Source organism: Neofelis nebulosa, chromosome 2, assembly GCF_028018385.1.
Source record: "Neofelis nebulosa isolate mNeoNeb1 chromosome 2, mNeoNeb1.pri, whole genome shotgun sequence".
Lineage (NCBI taxonomy): Eukaryota > Metazoa > Chordata > Mammalia > Carnivora > Felidae > Neofelis > Neofelis nebulosa.
The window spans coordinates 83,315,996-83,328,025 of record NC_080783.1 but is presented as its reverse complement, the minus strand read 5'-3'; the positions used below and the strand labels follow the sequence as shown (position 1 = coordinate 83,328,025).

Here is a 12,030-nt window from a genome sequence, read left to right as displayed (position 1 = left end):
AAAAGAGGGTGCCTAATGCCTAACTAGGATTCCACATGTGTAAAATTATACATCCTAGCTTTTAAAAGAAAAACACTGACTAGGCCAGGCAAAAGGCTGAGCAGAGATTAGAAAGTCAGAACCATACACTTGAGCAGACCAAGAGATTATATTAGAGAAACTGCTCTAAAAACCATCTTCTTTTCTCTTTTATGGCCATTGCTGAAGCAACAGCAGCCAAAATGAAATTCAATCCCTTTGTGACTTCTAACCAGAGCAAGAACCATAAAAGACATTTCAATACACCTTCCCACCATTGCAGGAAGATTGTGTCTTTCCCTCTTTCCAAAGAGCTGAGACAGAAGTACAATGTTCCATCCATGTCCATCTGAAAGGATGAAACAGTTCAGGTTGTATGAGGACATAACAAAGGTCAGCAAGTTGGCAAAGTAGTCCAAGTTTATAGAAAGAAATGTGTCATCTACATCAAACATGTGCAACAGAACCCAATGACACAACTGTCCAAGTGGGCAGCACCAGCCCTAAAAGGTGATCACCACTAGGCTAAAACAGGACAAACACAGCAAAAAGATCTTTGAATGTAAAGCGAAATCTTGTCAAGTGGGAGAGGAAAAGGGTAAATACAAGACAAAACAGTTGAGAAGATGCAGAAATAAGGTAACCTTATATACAATCTTCATAATACCAACTGCTCAAATGAACAACAGTAACAACAACAACAACTCCCCAACCCTATTCCTGTGATCCACCAGCTGCCCCACACTCCCACTGCACAAAAGGAGAGACTGTTTCAAGTTCCTGCTTATTGATTTGATATCAATTAGCATCAGCAAACTGAGATAATCAAATAATTCCAGAAATAAAATTAGGGCCCTTAGTATTAAAAAATTCTCCTATCTTGGTCAATTAGAAAATAGGAGAAGAGTGCCTTCCTTTGCTCTTTTGTTGGTCAATGAAAAAACCTGGGATTGGTTCTGCCCCTTCTTCTCTGAGTCTTCTTTCTTTGAAAGAGGTACAATGTTTGAAAAGCCCTATGTTTTAAAATAATCCATAGAAGAAAGTGAAAGAGTGTAAATGTCATAGTACACCCCAGACACAACGAAATGTTCTTGGGAAGCGTTCACAAGTAAGTATCTGAAACTTTTCGAAATAAAAAACGAGGTTACGTGAATGACTTTTGAATATTGAAACTTCAAGTATGTTAACAAATCAGAAAGTCTATAAAACAAGAAAACACCCTTTCTAACATCCCCTAAGGTCTCTATCATATAAACAAAGGTTCCAAAGGGGGCATTTACATAAGTAATCCACATTTGGAGCCAACACAAACCTCCTACTGATGAGAATATTCTAATTGTCAACATCTCTCAACGCAGTCCTTAAGATTTGAATACCTCACATTATTTGATTATAAGTTTCACTGGTTTTACACCAGAATTAATGTCTCAGAGAAAACTAAAATTTATATAAAACTTTAGGATTTTAAAAGCATTTTATAACTTGGCTTTATTAAAGAGAATTTTGTAGAAGAGAGGTAAAATGTTGAGATTCAACCATACCAGAAAGAAGGCAATGAAGTTGAATTTACTAGACCAAATCAGGATTTCAGTACCCACAGGTACATATGTACATGTTCACAATCTTTGGTTTTTCTCTTATACATCATTGGTGTTCATTGACATACTTCCCAATAGATATGTTTACATTTTTCCTAGTAGTTGGAAATATGGCACAACTTGTGAGGTTCTTCAAATGAGAAGATTCTTCAACACACCACATTGTATCTGACTGTGGCTAGCTCAGTACTAAGACTTGGGTGACAGCTGTGGCTCCTCAGAAACTAGCACTAAAGGGTGCTAATACCTTAGGAAGTGCTTAAAGAAGATGTAAAGTTGTCTCTATCTAATCTGAGGTTGAGAACTGTGTATAGAAAAAAGGCTAACAGAAATTCAGCAACCAGACATCTGTGTCTCCTAGTAAAAGACAGTTGGACAAGTCCTCTAAAAGACAGCAAGTTATTATTCATAAGTCAAACATTTGGGGGCCCCTAGGTGGCTCAGTTGGTTGAGCATCTGATTCTTGGTTCTGGCTCAGGTCATGATCCCAGAGTCGTGGGACTGAGCGCCGTTGGGCTCTGTGCTAGGCTCCGAGCTGAACGTGGCGCCTGCTTCAGATTCATTCACTCTCTCCCCTCTCTCTCTCTCTCTCTCTTTCTCTTCCTCCTTCTGCCACTCTCCCCCACTTGCATGCTGTCTGTAAAATAAAAAATAAAATAAAGTCAAACATTTCTTCTCCATTTGCAAGAGAAAATTATATTCTTTCATCAAAATCTAGTATATGTTATTTTTAAAAATTATATGCCTATCATTGAATGGCTGAGTTCACCTACATATTTGAGCTAACATATCAAACAAAGAAAACAGGCTTGGCTGCAAAGTCAATGAAAGTCAAATAAAAAGCCAAACTAAACAGATGAGGCACCATGCCCTGAAGATCAACAAAGAAGATCATTGTTAGGTGAGGAGGGTTTAACAACCAGCAAGGAGGATTTGCTGTGCCCATCATAAACACAAAGCAACTCATTTAAGCTACTTAAATATAAATCCCACTTCAGGACTGATGGGTAGTTGCTTGCATACACAACTGGATTTTTTCTTTATGATACTGTATTAGAGTTAAACTCCATGAGCCTTATATGAATATCTTAGAAGTATTTTTGAAATGTTTGGTAATAACAATAGTGGTAACAGATTGGTAGCTTTGTATCAGTAATTTTTAAAAATAGAGTGCTCTTGTGGCATGCCTGGGTGGGTCAGTCAGTTGAACATCTGACTTGATTTTGGTTCAGGTCATACTCCCAAGGTCATGGGATTGAGCCCTATGTCAGGCTCCATGCTGAGCGTGGAGCCTGCTTAAGATTCTCTCCCTCTCTGTCTCTCCCTCTGCCCATCCCTGCTCATGCGCACATGTCCTCACTTTCTCTAAAATAAATAAAAATTTAAAAATTTGTTTAAATAAATAAATAGATAAAATCAAATAGAGTGCTCTCTATAAATATAAGTGTGATGGCAATTATGATGACTAGGATTAAGATCATAATGAATTATTTGTTTTAAAACAATCATCATTCCAATACATCCCTTCTAAAATGATACTATAGTTTTTGAACACTGAGCATTACCTAGTCTGGTCTAGAGTACCCAAGAGTCCATAATGTATCTATATTTGTCCTTTCTGAGATTGTATCAGCATCCATTATGAATCTTCCTGCAAGGTATTATAATTATATACCTGGAAAACTCATGAGACTCAACTAGAAAAGCTATTTAGCAAAGTAGTGGAGCACAAAATTAATATACAAAATAAAAACAACAAACAGTATAAATATATAATGGAAGAAAGTACTCATTTTAAAAAGAAAAGAAGATTAAAGGCAGGGGAATAAACTTAATAAGAAGTGTGAAAATCCTACTGGAGGACACACAAGAAACTCTGTACAGAGTGAAGATGTATCTAGTTGGTAGAGTGAACATTAAAAAATGTCAATTCTTTCTGAGTTCATTTATAATTTCAACAAGAGCACAAAAAGCAAAATATTGACAGTGAGTTTTTTGAAACTAGGCAAAGTGATCATGACGTTTTATGGAAAAATTATCAAAAATGGGAAGGAAAACTGGGGGAGGGAAAGGGCAATGAGGGGAAATTATCAAATGTCTTACAAAAACATAAGCATAAAACCTGAACACATCACAGTGGTATTAGTTCATCATTAGACAAACTGACCAATATAATATTATACAAAGCCCAGGAATAATTCCAAATGCATACTACAATTCACCACATGAAAAAGATAGCATTTCAAATCAGTGGAGAAAAGATAAACACTTCAATAAATGGTGATAGAATATCTGAAGAAAAGATGTTGGACTCATACGTCATACCATACTCTAGCAAGGTAGCAGAACCAGGATAAATTTCAAACGAATTGAAGATATACATACAAAATAATGAAAGCATGTGAGTATTAGAAGAAAGCACAGGAAGTTCCTTTCTAACATTTCAGTGGAGAAGGTTTGTTCTGACTCAAACTCTAGAATCCATAAAATAAAATAAAATAAATTAAAATAAAATAAAATAAATTTAACAACATATGAAACTATAAACAAAGTCAAAAGATAAAAGACACAATGAGAAACTTCTGTCATAGACAAATACCAACCTCCCTAACATATGAAGAGCTACTAGAAACCAATAAAAGACTAATCACATACTAGAAAAATAGGAATACACATAAAGATATGTCACATGACATATATGTCATAGAAAAAATAGAAATGGCTTATAAACATAAACAGATGATCAAGTACACTGGTAATAAGAGAAATAAATGTTAAAACTACACTGATATATCAGCTTCCAGTTTGGTAATGGTCTAAGAGCTTGATAACACATTTTGTTGTTTTTAGGAAGACAGCCCTCCTCATACATTAGGGAGAATTGAAAGTGGCACAACTCTGATGGAAAGACATTTTCAAGGTTTATTAAAACTGCACATACATCACACTTTCAGGAATTTATCCTGCAGATATACTTGCCCACATGTGAAATGACATTATGTGTAATGTTATCTAGGTCAGTATTGCTTGAAATATAAAACTGGAAACACCTCACATGCTCATCAATAGGAGACTAGTTAAAAAGTTCTTGAACATTTACAGAGCGAAGTACTACACAGTGGTTTAAAACACAGTGGTTTAAAAAACTAAGGAAGCTCTCTGGTATTGATCATTAAGATGTATATTTAAATGTGAAAAAAATGATATAAGCCAGTGTATATTATGTGCTATTTTTTATAAAAAGAGGAAGAATACAACTATATATTGATATTTTCTGGTCAATTCATAAAGAAATCTGTTAAGAATAATCTGTCAAGAATATATAAGAATTAATTATGGCTGTGTGTGTGTGCGGAAAAGAGAGCTGTGTAAACGGTGGACAGGACAAGAGGACAAGTTTTCACTATATGCCTTTTTACATTTTTTGAAAATTTTGCACTATGTGAATATATGACATTTTAGTGTGTGGGGTGGGGGGGGGGGGAAGACCATGCTTGCCAGGAGGAGCTGTTCCTTTACAGCCCTAGTCACCAGCAAGTCACTTGCTGCTGGGGAGAGTGGGAAGTCAATTAAGACTAGCTTTTTCATTGCCAAAGAATCCTTTCTATTAAAAAGTACACATGAAAGCCACACTTTGGAAAAAGAACCAAGAAAAATACTTTTTTGTTTTTTTACTTTTTTTGTTGTTTTTTTGAAGATAAAAGGAATTTGGCCCAAAACAGTGGGTCCTTCTTTAAGTCTCTTCTTTGTAACCTTTTTTAAGCACACACAAACACACCATTCAGCATTGTCCTTGTCATAGTACATTTGTCTGCTCTAACAAAATATCACAGATTGGGTGGCTTATAAACAACAGAAATTTATTTCTCACAGTTCTGGAGGATGGAAGTCTGAGCTCAGAGTGCCAGCAGGGTTGGTGAGGACCGTCTTCCATGTCTCAGACTTCCGATTGTATCCTCACATGCTGGAAGAAGCTAGGGAACTCTCTGGAACCTCTTGTAGGCTGAATTTTTCTCTACTTTTGTTGATTTTGCCATTAATCTTTGAAATCCCTCAATTTTGTCCACAAAATTGTTTTAGTACAAGTCTGTCAAATGAAAAGTAGAGTGGAAGGATTATCTTTCAAAATAAATTTTTGGGAATTTCTTTGAAGTTAAACCTCACCTTGTATTTGTCATCTCTGATTTTACACTTTGTTTTCAGACTAACATTTTATCAACTTTCAAGTCATTTCTCTCGCCATTCCAGGATATTAGCAAACCACTTAATTCAGCTCCCTGTGAGTCTGACAATATGCTCTGAATCTTTTATCCAGGACATCAATAAAGATATGAAGAAAATTATCCTCATAGCATGTTTCTACTAATTGTCACTTGATTCACCTCATCTAGAAACACAACCATGGCTAACTACTCTTTGTTGTAACTTTGTCAAAGTGTTTGATTATCCAGAAGTGATATAAACCAGACCTCACTGTTACAGTTGTTTGAAGGCTTCTTCTCCTCTTCTTGTAGATGCTGCAGATATCCCCAGGCCCAACCTGCCTGGATTGAAACTGATTCAATTTTGTCCAGAGGTTCACCAAAGAATACAACGTAGGATAATCATTACAACACTAGTGTGGTGAAAGAAAAGTAACTTCAATAGTCTAGAATCCCCTTTAGCCATTGAGAATTTATAAGACATTTTATGTCATAACTTGCCTTATATGGTAAAGATAATACAAAAGAGATACTGCTAGAATTAGAAGAACTATATTCAGTTTGTTCGTTTTTCTTTTTCTACCCCTAACTTTTTTTTTTTTTTAACTGTGTTTAATTTGGTTTCAGGACTAGATTTAGAATAAAGAGCAGATTGGTCATGGGGAATAATAATTCATGAGAAAGCAATATTAATACAATATAGTTACCAAAAACATTTCTTCTAAAAATAACCAGCTGAACGGCTCAGTTGGTTAAGCATCTAACTTGGGCTCAGATCATGATCTTATGGTTTCTGAGTTTGAGCCCCACCTGGGGCTCTCTGCTGTCAGTCCGCTTTAGATCCTCTGTTTCCCTCTCTCTCTGACCCTCCCCCACTCACACACATACACTCACTCTCTCTCAAAAATAAATAAACATTTACAAAATAAATTTAAAAAATTAAAAATAACAAACATAAGCAGACTATGACAATTGTAGAAGTTGGGTGATGGATACCCGAGAGTTCAATATAATATTCCTCTACTTTGGTATATTTCAAACACGTTCTATAACAAAATATTAAAATAAGTAGACATTAAAGTATATTCTTAGTCTCTTTTGCTATGGTGCATTTTATCAGATAGCCTCTAAATTACTCTTGGCCTCATCCCCCAAATTGGATCTATGTCCAGAGACAGAGATGAAAGTATAATTGAAGAAAATGTACTATTATTTTACCGTATTTATTTATTTTTTAAGTTTTTTTTTAATGCTCATTTATTTTTGAGAGAGAGTGTGAGCAGGTGAGGGGCAGGGAGAGAAGGAGACACAGAATCTGAAGCAGGCTCCAAGCACAGAGCCCCACACCAGGCTCAAACTCACAAAATCAGAGATGACCTGAGCTGAAATTGGACGTTTAACCGACTGAGCCACCCAGGCACCCCAATTTTACTGTATTTAATAATATTAGAAAAGTAGAGAGATAGCAAAATGATGGTATCCCTGAATGCTGGAAGAGAGGGCTACTGAGGTGGGTCGACGAACTTGTTTATATGTTTAGAGGGGACCTGGTGTGGATTAGACAAGGCGCTACAAGGAAATAAGGTTTTCAAGGAACTGTGGGTCTGGATGGTAAAAAAGAACATGAGAAAAGAAGGGAAAGAACAAACGTAGGAACAGCTGATAATGAAAAGCTGAACTCAGGCAATCTCTGCATATATCACATACCCAGAATAAAGGAAAGAAGGTTGAGGGGCGCCTGGGTGGCGCAGTCGGTTAGGCGTCTGACTTCAGCCAGGTCACGATCTCGCGGTCCGTGAGTTCGAGCCCCGCGTCAGGCTCTGGGCTGATGGCTCGGAGCCTGGAGCCTGTTTCCGATTCTGTGTCTCCCTCTCTCTCTGCCCCTCCCCCGTTCATGCTCTGTCTCTCTCTGTCCCAAAAATAAATAAAAAACGTTGGAAAAAAAAAAAAAAAAGGAAAGAAGGTTGATCATGGGATTTCTGTGGGTTCAATCCCAAAGACCTCACACAGGGTTAATACTCAGATGCCTACAAGAACGGTAGCTTTAGCCCAAAACTGATCCAGCCAGAAAAAGACCCTGCCTTCAAGGATAAAGTTTTCTAAAAAAAAAAAAAAAAAAAAAAAAGGTGGGGGCGCTTATCTGCCCTCGGCTTGAGGATGGAAGCAGTCTGAACTAGGAAGAAAGGCAGTGATTTTGATGGTTTGGACTCAAGGAGAGAGCATCAAATGAAAAGAACTGAGCTGGCTTAGGAGAGAAAGGTTACTGTTTTCAGGCTGTTCTGAGTTGATGAAGCAATGTACCCCAGTAACTCACCTCATCCATCTATAGCTTTTCCTGAAGCCCAAGAGGAAAGTAATATTAGTTGTGGGACTGAACAGATTCCGTGTACTGTATCTTGGTTGGATATAAGGGGAAAGGTGTGCTCCAGGGAGGTAAAAAGGGTATGACGCTGTAGAGAGATATTTGAAAGAAAAATCGCCCCTCTCCCCCCCTTGAATCTTCAAGTGGTTGAGAAGTTAAGTTTTTTGCTCAAGATGAGGGGCAGAGAAAATCCAACTAAAGTTGCTTTCTGTTTGGGATCTGGAGTGGCATTTCATCAGCTATTTAGAACTTAATTGCAAAAGAATAAATAAATATTCCAAGCCCCTTATTCTCTTTATAAATGGCACTTTCTCACTTGTGTGCTATTCTTCATTTGCCTGAAAAGCAAATTAAGGCTTTCTACTAACTATTCACAAATACATAGCAGCTTTGTGGGCCCTGCTTTATTTATTATTCTCATTTGTGATCCCAGGATTTATGTTGAGAGTATACTTATTAAACTAGCCAAAGATGCAAAGTTAGCTGGCATGCCTATTACTTAAGAAAACACATCTTCACAAATCAAATACCTTTAATTCAGGGAACAAATGCAGATTAAATCACCTAAGTAAAAGAAATAGATGTTAGAAATTTACATAAACATGGCAGAATATTATATAGTAATCATGATATATCAAAAACAATAAAAACAATAAAATCTTTGTATTAACATTGACCAGGTCTTAACCAGAGCACTGTTTTCTAGAAAAAAGCTTCACAGCATAGATGAAATGACAAGACAAGGATATTTTCTGATAGGGAGAAATTCAACAAATATGCAAATATTTAAGAAGTGATAGGAGGAAAGCTTAAATGAAGTAGGGAAATGATCACTAATGTGAAGATGGTTTTTAATATTCCTCAGATATTTAGAAAGGAATCATAGGGGCGCCTGGGTGGCGCAGTCGGTTAAGCGTCCGACTTCAGCCAGGTCACGATCTCGCGGTCGGTGAGTTCGAGCCCTGCGTCAGGCTCTGGGCTGATGGCTCGGAGCCTGGAGCCTGTTTCCGATTCTGTGTCTCCCTCTCTCTCTGCCCCTCCCCCGTTCATGCTCTGTCTCTCTCTGTCCCAAAAATAAATTTAAAAAAAACGTTGAAAAAAAAAAAAAAAGAAAGGAATCATAGACTGTAATCAATCATTCTATATTTGAGTAGAAGTCACGGAAACAACAGGCTGCAGAATAGAAACTTAGTATAATAACGGATGAGTTCCTATCATAAAAAGTATGTGATATCTAATGAGCGAGCATTATGAAATCTCTCAAAATATATGTTTAAATTAGATGATAAATACTCTTGTATCTCACAGAGACTCTTAAAAGAGGAAGTTCAGAATTCTGTCTGTTTCTAGAATCTTGGGATTATCTAGAGATTCAAGAATTAATATCATACTTTAAGAACTGATTTAAGAGAATTTTAGAGAGTTCTGAAACCATTGACACACATCTAATTTTTATAAGTTGGTGTCGAGCAACTCTGAAGACTGTAGGTGTGGTAAAGAAGCATAATAATCTAAGAGTCAGACACATAAGGTATCAATCCTCAGTCTATTATTCACAGATTTTGATTCTTCATCTGAGTGTCCTCATTTGGAAAATGTAACACTTGACCTCCAACTTCAATAGCTATACAGATGACAAGATAATATATGTGAAAGCAGTTTAAGAATCACAGCGCTTTGTAGACATATATGCTTCTGTTAATTAGAAGAAACAATAATATTAGAAACAAATCATTCCTGGGGCGCCTGGGTGGCTCGGTCGGTTAAGCGTCCGACTTCAGCTCAGGTCATGATCTCACAGACCGTGAGTTCGAGCCCCGCGTCAGGCTCTGGGCTGATGGCTCACAGCCTGGAGCCTGCTTCCGATTCTGTGTCTCCCTCTCTGTCTGCCCCTCCCCCGTTATTGCTCTGTCTCTCTCTGTCTCAAAAATAAACGTAAAAAAAAAAAAAATTAAAAAAAAAAAAAAGAAACAAATCATTCCTATGTCTCTATGGTACACATTTGACTCTCTTAACCACAATATGAGAACTTTCACTCCTTACATAACACTCTGCGAGGGAATCTATATCCAAGAATTAAAAAAGGGACTGAGGTTAACCATTTACTTTTGTTTGTTTTTAAAGTGTGTTTTTTTTTCAGAGTATACATTCATACCATAAAGTTCACATAGTGTATTGCTCAAAGAATTTTAGTAAATAAATTCACTCGTGTAACCACCATCCAGGTCAAGATATGGAACATTACCAACATCCTACAATATTTTCTCATGTTCTATTCCAGTTAACCATCCTAAAGATAACTAATATTCTCACTTTCATCACTACAGACTCATTTTAACTGTTTTGGGAAGGTCACATAAATAAAACTAAGCAATAGGTACTCTTTCTGTCTGGCTTCTTTGGCTCAATGTCATTTCTGGGAGATTCGTCAATGTGGTTGCATGAAACAGTAGTCATTACTTTTATTGCTGTATACTACTTGACTTCAACAAAATCTCAAAACAAAGGCACTTCTGGAATGGCAGAGTAAAGACTTCTGATTTTCTTCTATAAAAGCAATAAGAACATTCATAAAAATTGTCAAAATTAACTTTTTCTGACTTCTAGAAATAAAGCAAAGACTTGCACAATCTAAAGAGCATTTATTCAAGAAAAATAACTGAATTTTGGTGAAAACAGCAAGCTTTGCAGCATTTTAACTTGCCCTGTTCTGGTTACCCTCTCCTCAGGTCTATCGTAACCTTGAAACCCAGGAGCCTTACACCATAGTAGCTATGAAAATCACCCAAGTAGACAATGAAGGGGAGAGAATGAATTTGGAGCTCCCAAAAAATCCCCAGTCAATTGTCACTATTTGACCCATCTAGCAACTCCCTGGAACAGCCGCCATTCATAATATTTGCCTTTATTTTACCTGAACTAGGGTTTGCTCGGTGAAGAGGGCTCTATCCCCAAGGCATTGTCCAAAACAGTGAGTGGTAATTGTTTAACATCACAGCTACCTAAAACAGAAAAAAACTTAAAAGGGAAATCTGGGGGTGCCTGGGTGGCTCAGTCAGTTGAGTGAGCTGAAGCTCAAGTCATGATCTCATGGTTTGTGAGTTCGACCCCACACTGGGCTTGCTGCTGTCAGCGCAAGCCTGCTTCAGATCCTCTGTCACACTCTCTCTCTGCCCTTCCCTCATTCTCTCTCTCTCTCAAAAATGAATAATTTTTTTTAAAGGGAAATCTGGGAATCAGATATGCACAGTGGGCTTTGAAAAGCTCCAAAATATTTCCAGGGATCTAGAAGGCCACACGGTGGTGTAGGGCTGTATGCATCTCTCAGAAAAAGTAAAAGGCCCTATTTCTCATTTCTAGCCCAACCTGAGACCCAGTGCAAACAGGAAGTGAAGGCTAAGGCAGACTTATAAGATGCCAGAGCACTGAAGGCATACCCAACACAAACACACACAGAGTCTCTTGGCAAAATCTTGGACACTTATTGTTTCAAGACTTATAAAAAAGTCATCCTGCAATTATTAGCTGACCACTAAGCTCACCAAGCAGAGACATCTATATATATATATATATATATATATATATATATATATATATATATATAAAAAACAAAAAATATTAATTTTACAGAATTAGTCTAGGAAAGTCATTAAAAACAACAACAACAAATAGCAACAACAATAACCCCTGTGGTATGAAGGTACCACATTATATTGCATAAAAATTTCAGTTTACAACAACAAAAAATAATTACAAGACTTGCTAAGACACAGGAAGTTATGGCCCATATACAGTGGAAAAAGCAGTTAATACATACTACCCCTGAGGAATCTTAGATGTTAAGCTTACT

General features: G+C 36.9%; 1 long non-coding RNA gene and 1 pseudogene across 1 annotated transcript; one reads left to right on the top strand and one right to left on the bottom strand.

Annotated features, from left to right (window-relative positions):
* Positions 1-221: 221 nt before the first annotated feature.
* LOC131490542 (large ribosomal subunit protein uL24-like) lies at positions 222-744 on the top strand (annotated as a pseudogene).
* A 4,711-nt stretch (positions 745-5,455) lies between these two features.
* LOC131503722 (uncharacterized) lies at positions 5,456-7,164 on the bottom strand. The gene is made up of 2 exons (XR_009257542.1): positions 6,086-7,164; positions 5,456-5,703 (listed from the first exon to the last, which is right to left on the bottom strand). It is a non-coding gene; the product is annotated as an uncharacterized LOC131503722 (long non-coding RNA).
* Between the last annotated feature and the right edge of the window lie 4,866 nt (positions 7,165-12,030).